This window comes from Equus caballus, chromosome 2 (assembly GCF_041296265.1).
Source record: "Equus caballus isolate H_3958 breed thoroughbred chromosome 2, TB-T2T, whole genome shotgun sequence".
Classification (NCBI taxonomy): Eukaryota; Metazoa; Chordata; class Mammalia; order Perissodactyla; family Equidae; genus Equus; species Equus caballus.
Window position 1 is genome coordinate 30322348 of NC_091685.1, and position 8689 is coordinate 30331036.

General features: G+C 56.9%; 1 long non-coding RNA gene across 1 annotated transcript; it reads right to left on the minus strand.

The window, feature by feature from the left end:
- Window positions 1-964: 964 nt before the first annotated feature.
- Window positions 965-8275, minus strand: LOC138919988 (uncharacterized). The gene is made up of 3 exons (XR_011430574.1): window positions 8098-8275; window positions 2623-2712; window positions 965-1119 (listed from the first exon to the last, which is right to left on the minus strand). It is a non-coding gene; the product is annotated as an uncharacterized lncRNA (long non-coding RNA).
- Between the last annotated feature and the right edge of the window lie 414 nt (window positions 8276-8689).

Sequence of the window (8689 nt, forward strand, 5' to 3'; positions counted from 1 at the left end):
CCACCAGCCTCTCACAGTGACCAGAGCAGAGTCAGTCCCGGAGAGCAGGCGGCCGCGCTCGGAGAAGTGCCCTCACCCTGCAGTCCAGCCTGCCATCCCACTGCCAGTCAGGAGGGGCCTCAGGGACCCTCCGGGCCAGCATCCCTGCTCCAGGGGGAAGAAACTGAGGCTCAGAGAGGAGGAGTGACTTTGTCAGAACCCAGGCCTCCTGGATCCTGGCCCGGTGCTTCCCCCTCTGGTGTTACCTGGGCCTCAGGAATCAGGGTTCTTGGGGCCACTGGGACAACTATGTCACCCAGCAACCAGGTGCAGCTGTGGCCCAGCCAGCCCACTTCTGGGGCCCCACCATTAGGAATATGCCCTCCACAGGCCGAAGGGTGTCTGTGCAGTGGGGGCAAAAGTGAAAAGCTAAACATAACCCAGGTGTCATCAGCAGCAGGTTGTCACAAAGGATGGCGCGCCCACACCTTGTGCTCCTGGGCGACATGAGACCAGCACAGGAGACCCGCTCCCTGCACATTTCCACAATGGAGAGCCCATCGGGGCGCCGGGAGAAGTCTGAGCTGGTCAGTGCGGGTGGGACAGGGGCTCTGCTGCGGGAAATAAGTCGTTTTTCGGTGTAAGCCCTTTATGCTGTGTGTGTGGCTGCCACAGGCATAGCTTTCTTCCAAAAACAGTTAATACAGTTGTTTTTCATATTTCATTGAAAAAATAAGACAGAATGAGATTGAGCTCTGTGTGCCAACGTGGAAACGTGTCCCTGATAAATGAACTGTCACTACGGGTGGTGTCCCCTATGAGAGGAAGAAAAATTTACTTACCTGTGGAAAGAAAATTGCCCGGGAGGGGCCACACCAACCTGTCAACAGGGGTAAGATCTGGGGAGGGAGAGGGAGGAAAAAGGGCTTTGCTTTTTACTCCATATGGCGCTTCTGAATTTTCACATTTTTTCAATGAACTTGTTTTATTTTTGTAATTAAAAGAAGAGAGGAAGTGGGGCCAGCCCGGTGACATAGTGGTTAAGTTCGTGCGCTCTGCTTCAATGGCCTGGGGCTCACAGGTTCAGGTCCCTGTCGTGGACCTACACACTTGTTCATCAAGCCATGCTGTGGAAGCATCCTGCAAACAAAATAGAGGAAAATTGGCACAGATGTTAGCTCAGGAACAATCTTCCTCACAAAAAAAACAAAAAAACAAAAAACAGAGAGAGGAAGCAAACGTATTTTCAGTTAAAAATCCCTGTGGTTTCCTAGGGTCTCCTCCGGTCTCCCGGCCCATGGCTGGCTCAGCCTGACCCTCCTCTGGCAAAGGGAGGAAGAGGAACAGCCTGGGAGCACCGCCTCCAAGCTGCACACAGCCAGGCCTGTCCTTTTAGGATGCCCAGAGAAGGAGAAGAATGAGAGAGAGGAAGAGAGAGAGGGAGGGAGGGAGAGAAGGAGCTGGCAAAAGCCATGGAGTCGGGTAGGTCCACCCCACACAGCGAGGATGCCGAAGGCCCCGTACCCTATCTGCGCTCTGCACCCAGAGTCTTGCTTTCAGTCCCTCATGGAAGAAGGATCCAGACGAATGCAAGGGTCGGCAGGTGGGAGGTAAGAAGAGTAAGGGGCCTGGAGCATCACAGTGGAGGATGGCTGGAGGGACCAGAGAGGAGGCCCAGATGGCTGCAACGTGTCAGCGGATGAGACGTGCGATGTGCTCCACGCAGTCCTGACAGAAAGGACTGGAACCCGTGGAAGGAGACCCCCGGCATAGAAAGCAGGGCTCCATGTCGGGAAGAAGTGCCCACAGACCTGCCTCAGATGGAGCCAGCTGCCATGATGGGTGGGGAGAGAGCGTCCTGTCATCGGAGGAGATCAAGCGGAGGCTGGGCCCTGCCTAGCAGGACACCATAGTCACAGGAAGGAGGGGTGGGTTCTGTGACCTCCAGGGTCTGTGATCCCATGGCAGGAGGAGCCAGGCCGGGGACAGCCCACGTTTGCTGAGTTCTCACTATGGGCCAAGCGCTGTGCAGAGGGCTTTTCAAACACCAGGGCCTCAGCCGGACAGCAACGCAGAGGCAAGGTGCTGCCGTCCCCTCTCACAGACGGAGAGGGCTAAGGGAGCCGGTCCTGTCCACTCCACACCACGGGGCAGTGGGGGGCACCATCAACCTCCGAGAACCCGGGGCTCTCCAGTCAGCAAGGGCCGCTCTGCCTCGCCCACCCCACTCCCTGCCTCCCCGCCCTATCCCCAAGGGGACACTTTACCAGTCTGTCTGTGTCTTTATAAAATGCATTGCTATAATTTGCACAAAGGCATTGTGCTGACTTCTTTAGTATTCTATTTTACTTTAACTTTGAAAAAAATAAGCCGTCAGAAAAGTGGCAAGAAAAACAATAAATCCCACTATCCCTCTCACGTGGACTCACCAGTTGTTAATATTTTGCAACTTTTTTTTTTCCTACCTCTTATGGAATTCTGCTGCATGGGGACCCCTCTGCCCCAATGTTGCGGGGCCTCCCGAGAGCAGGGACGTTCCCTTACATAACCTGCAACAGCGATCGCCTTCAGGAGAGTCTGCCTGACACAGTACTGTTCCCCACCAGAGTCCACGTTCCACCCGCCCACCGTCCCGACACTGACCTCACATCACTTTCCCGCGGGCATGTTTCCAGTACATGGAGACGCCTTCGTGCTGGGTTCTCGTTCTCTTTTCTGCTTCTTCCGCTGAGCCTGCAAGGTGGGGTCCCTGCACATCCCTGCGGCACGCAGCTGCCTCACCTCCACCTGCTGCACGCCCTCCTCGTTTCCCTCCCGCTACCCCAGTGAGGGACCCCCTGCCACAGATAAGGCTGTGATGGACGTCGGCGCACCAGCCCCAGACCAGCACGGCTCCCACTGCAGTCCACTGACAGGTCACCCGGGTTCTTGGGAAAATGCAAAGTCGGACTCAGCAGGACGGCGCTGGGGCCTGGAAACCTGCCCTCTGACCCAGTCCCAGAAGATGCTGACGCTGCCAGGCCGCCGACCATGCTTGGAGCTCTGAGGCCCTTGGGCATGGGCTTATGTGTGCTTTTTGGGGGGTGGGAGGTGGGGGTTGGACCCAGGAGCACAATGGCTGTGTCTCTGAGCTTGTGGAACCTAACGTCACAGAGCATGGCTCCGGTCTGAGCGCCACAGTGGCTGCCCTGTATGTCCACGCTCCCACGAAGGCCCCAGCTCTTGGCTGCCTCCCTTGCCCCACCCCCAGACCCCCTTCTGCCCCGACACAGAGCCCATGGCTAGTGACAGAAGCAGCAGCTTCCCATGGTGGACGCAGCTCCCTCTGGATACCCAGCCTTGAACAGCAGCTGGAGGGCTGACGGACCTGCTGCCCAGCCTCCGGGTGAGTCCCACACAGTGTGAAGAGAAAGGAACCTGGTCTGAGGCCCAGCATTCCTGGGACTGAGCATCGGTCATCACCACGGTCACGGACCTCATCCAGCTACCCTGCTTTCAGCTCTCCTCTGCTTTGCACACTGAGGAAGCAGAGGCGCAGAGAGGTGGAGCAACGTGCCCAGTGCTGCACAGCCAGAAGGACGGAAAGACTGGAGCTGACTTCACCCAGGAATGAAGAATAAGGACAAAGCCAGCTATCCAGGGAGCTTAAAAAGTGAGAATTCCTCCGATCAAACTTATTGCACTGGGAGCAAAAGACATTTCTAGAAAGACCCGTCTCGCAAAGGATCATGATCAGTGGATGGGCACTGGACGTTTGGGGTGTTTTGAGGGTGTGGGACCTCCAGGTCGACCCGCCTGAACCCCTGCCTCTGCTGGGGGCACCCTCGAACCTGCCCTGGAAATGCTTGCCGAGCCTCTGTGGGACCTGGTCCTGGTCCTGCCATCTCAGCGCCTGTCTGGGCTGCCCGCATCTCCCCCCATCTGTGGCTGTCAGCGCTCCTCCTGCCACTTGCTTCCCAGGCCCCATTTCTGCCCTTGAATGCTGCCCTGCCTCTCGTCTTCCTCTTGGGTGCAGCTCCCAGGCACGAGGGGCTTGGGGCCGTGCCTCGCCCTCCGTCCCCACCAGTGGCCCTGCCCGAGGGCCCCTCCCACTTTCTCACCTGTCCAAGCCTGGAAGCCCCTCTGCTCCCAGCAAAGGGACACATGTCCTCAGACACGTGTGCCCACCTCCTGAGACCTTGCACACAGGCCCCGCCCGAGGGTAGAGGCGCTGAGCCACATCAGCAGCCCCAGCGAGCCATCTACTGTCGTCCCTGCATCTCCATCCCTTGTGTCCTGTAGACTCCGGCCCTGCCTCCCACCCCTCTCTCCACTCTGGCCACCCTGGCCTTTTGTCCCTCAGCCACACCAGTTCTTCCCTCTGCCCATGACACTTCCACTAAAGAGCTTCATCCGCTGACCTCCCACCTCTCATCCTCTGTCCAGATGTCACCTCCCCAGAGAGGCCTCAGCTGACCCCCCCATTCAGCAGCCCAGCCTCCAAGGCGGGCTCCATCTGTCTGGCCCAGATCTGTCCGCACCCTCATCACCACCCCTGGAACTGCCTGACTGGTTTCCCAGGTGACTATCTGGCTCCTACTGCTGGAAAGTCGTCTCTGGGGACCAGGACCTCGTCTGTCCTGTCCTGCTGTATCCCCAGGTCCTAGAGAAGGGCCTGGCATGAAAGCAGATACGTTATAAATGCTCGTTTCAGGAACAAATAAGCATCGTTTACAGTTTCCATGTGTTTTCATGTCCACAACATGCTCAGTCCCCACAAGCCTGCAGGGTAGGGAGTTTCTCTCTGCTTTTGTCAACGAGCAAACTAAGGCCCAGAGAGGTGAAGGGACTTGCCTGAGGTCACGAAGCCAGGAAGTGGCAGAGCTGGAACACGAGCTCATGTCCTTCTGACACCAAACCCCTTGGTCTCCGACTTAAGGTCATAAATTCCGTCCTGGTGACACCTGCTTTGTGCTGTTTCTCCTCTCATGCGAGGAGGCTGCCCTGAATCTCTGCCCTGCCTTGTCCGTCATCCAGGGGCTGCTGTGATCAGTGTCCATTTAGGGGCCAACAATGCCCCACAGGGGTCAGCTGCACTTTAGTTCAGAATCCACGGCAGCCCGTCCGGGCCACGTGAGCCTGGGCGGCCACACCCCTCTTGGGCTTCAGTTTCCTCGTCTGTAAAATTGCATCACAAGAATCCTCAGCCTGCTACAGAGTCGGAGCTCAACAAATGGAGATACTGTTATTTATTTCTACACACTAAAATATATACTAAATAATTCCAATATATACTAAATACTAAAATATACTAAAATATATATTAAAATATATTTAAAATATATTTAGTATACTAAAGTATACTAAAATAATTCCAATACGAAAGTAGAACCTCAGTACATTCCTGTTACAAAAAACATCGCAAATAAAGCAAAAGAGCTCCTGGCAACCACTGTTGGTTTGGTGAGTACTTTCCAGAACTTTTTCTCCTCATCTGGAGGGATGAAGGTGGATTTAAAATAATAAGCACCACCATTCTGTGTCACTCGGTCCTAAAGAGATTTTCCCACTCAGAGATGTCTCCAAGTTCATCTTCCGCGGGGTGTCCACTCTGACCCTCACTGTTCTGTGACAGGAGCTGGGCAGGCGATATCCCCATTTTACAAGTGGAAAAACTGAAGTTCCAGAAAGTAAATGACACCTGTCCAAGGTCACACAGGAGAAAGGGGTGGGGCCACATCCCCAGAAGGATATTCTGGCTCCGGGTTGGCTCAGCATGAGTTTTCTGGGATCAACCACCCACACAGGGACAGCCTGCTTGGCACAGCTTCATCCATCCATCCATTCATTCAATCAGCCCTTGCCAAGGGCCCGCCATGAGCCAGGCCTCCTGCGGGGGTAGAGATTCCAACAGTGGCCTCCGTTAACTTACATTCCAGAAGGAGGGTTGAGAAACCTATAGCTGCTCCCAAGACAGCACAGATCGGGAGAGAGATTCAGATGAGAAGAAGAGAGGATCGTGGCATCTATACCGTTTATAGTTTGCGAGACAAACATCCATTTCTCTTGTTACTATAAAGAAATAAAAACACAAAGCCAGAAGAAGTCCACAGACAGAGGTCCAGCCAGGGAAAGCCAGAAGAGAAAGGGGGCAACCACAGGGCTTCAGGGGACCCCAAGATGCCCCAGATCGGAGAGGCCTGGCTCGCAGGCGAAGTCTCAGCTGTGAAGCCGCAAAGCAGGGGAGCGGGGAACTGTCGGTGGCACTCAGACCCCATGACAAACGTCCCGCAAACCTGAAGGTCATTTCCTCCTGCACATGGAGGTATTTATTTTACATATGTGGCCAAACGCGAGGAGAAACCCAGGCGTTGGAGCAGAGGGGCTGAGAGAGAAAGAGGAAGAAAGAAAACAAGCCAAGGTGGTGTTTTACGAGTGCCATTAAACCCCTCGCACGAGGAGGTAGGTGGGCCGCTAACGAGGACAACTCCGGAAAATCTAGGGGACCAAGGCAGGGGAGACGCAGGAAGTCAGATGAAAGTGGGGAAAAACGCACAGGTGCTTGCACACACACACACAGAAAGAAAGCTGTGCTGAGGGAAAAAAAAGGTGTGCAGGGAGAGGAGAGGTTAGAACTCTGGAACCATCCCAAGAAGAATCGCTCTGTGTAGAACCTTCTAGGGTCGGGGGCTGTGGACAGCGAGGGAGAGACGCCACTGTCAGGTGCTTGACTCAGCTCCCCCAACTCCCCAGGGTCACGGTCACCTGCGGGGAGCCACGGGTCTCACTTCCTGTCCCCCACTGCCCCCTCCCACGTGGCGTGGGAGTTTGTGCAAGACCTGGTCTCACACACACACACACAGTCATTCACACACACACACCACTTCCATCTCTTTTCCTCTGGGAGAACATCTTGACCAACCATCAAGACCATCAAAAGGCGTCCCGCTTTTTCCAAAATTGCCAGCCCCCACCCCGCGGGCCGCAGAAGGAGATAGTCTTGCCCACACGTGGGGCGCGGAGGCTGATGGTGCTTAGAAGCACCGAGCACAGCACCTGGTACAGAGCCTTGGGAAACCGGAGGTATTGTTGTTGCTCATGTCGTGTTATTATCGTTAGCAGGGACCTGGGAAAGCCTGTGTGGGGGGGCCGGAGGTACAAAGGACAGAGGAAGCTGGAGCAGGAGTGAGGAGGGAGCGAGAGCGGAGCAGTGTCCGGCTGTCCCAAGGGGCCGGGAGGGAGGGTCTCCCATGGGGTTAAGGCCTCACACCACTGAGGGAGCCCGTGTGGGGCCTGAAGTCACTACAGGTCACCCAGACTGGCGGTCAGAAAGGAAAAGGAGACGTGGATGAGAGCAAGGACAATGGGGACAGCGCAGCCACTGCTGAGCATGGGGGAGGGGAAACCCAGGAGGAGGGGCGGGTGGCTGGAAAGATGCCCGGTGTCCACTAAGTTGTTCACGGGAGCTTTGCCTTGAACGGTGTGACTCTGGGCTCCCCACTGACCACCCTGAGCCTCAGTTTCCTCTCCGGGAATCTGGGGGTCTCATCTCCCCACAGATCTATGGCTCAATCTGACGTTACCCACCATCCCTACCAAGGGCGTTCCCCTCGCCCACAGCCACCGCCCCTCGCCTCGGAGCTTTTACAGCTCGGGGCGACGGCCAAGAATTCCTCCTAGTTGCCTCTCCCTCCAAAACAAACCAACCAGGAGCCAGAGTCGAAGTGTCTTTTGGGTCTGCTGCCTGGCCTCCTTGAAGCCCTGCCCCGTTTCTTCAGGCCCAGTTACACAAAACGGCAGCTTCTCTGACAGCTGAGAGGCAGCCCTGAGTCCCAGGCGGGCCCCGAGGAGGGGGTCCTTCTGGAGAACAGGTAACCTGGCGAGTCCTGGACTGGCGAAGGCAGATGTGAAATCATCCGAGGCCACACCCCCGCGCCCCAAGGCTCCCATCCAAACTGCAGACCCTCGGCAGTGACTCTGTCAAAGGGACATCTGCCTGAGGGGGCGCTGGTCCCAGCCCATAGCCCATGAGCCGATGTCCTGGCAGCGATGCCGTAAACTGCCCAGCGTCTGAAGGACGGGCCGTGGGGGTGGCATCGGGGCTGACAGCCTCAGAATCTGCCCCCAGTCCACGCTCACCTGCTCCTTCAGGAAATATGAGCTGGAAGCTTCAGGAACCTCGACATCGGCCACCACCCCCCGCAGCCCCGCCAGGGCTTCCCAGGTCAACGGGCACTGCCAGGGCGGGGAGCCAGCCACGTCACTCTGTTTTCTGGGGGAGCCCAGGGCAAGTCTTGCTCCCCAGCCCGCCCAGGGCCACTCGGCTGGCAGGGTAGCCAGGATGGCGGGGTGCCCGCATGAGCCACACCCACCCCTCGTCCTCCCTGCCAACCACACCCTGTGTCTGATGCCGTGGGGACAGGGTGTGACGGGACTGCGGCCCTGCATGCCCAAGTCACAGAATCCCTGATGCCTTCCTGAGCCCACGTTCGCCTCCAGGTGACTCGACTTCCTTCTTGGGGACTTAGAGTCAGCAAACAGCGGCCGTCAGTGACAGCGGCCGAGAGGGGGCTGGGCCCGGATTTCCACGTGTCCGTGCCACCCAGTGGTTCCTAACCAGCGGGCACATCAGGACCCCCTGGGGCAGGGTGGGGTGAGGAGCTTGGTGGAAATCGACTGCTCAGGCCCACCCCAGACCTACTAAACGGGATCCCCGATGCCCTGGCCCTGA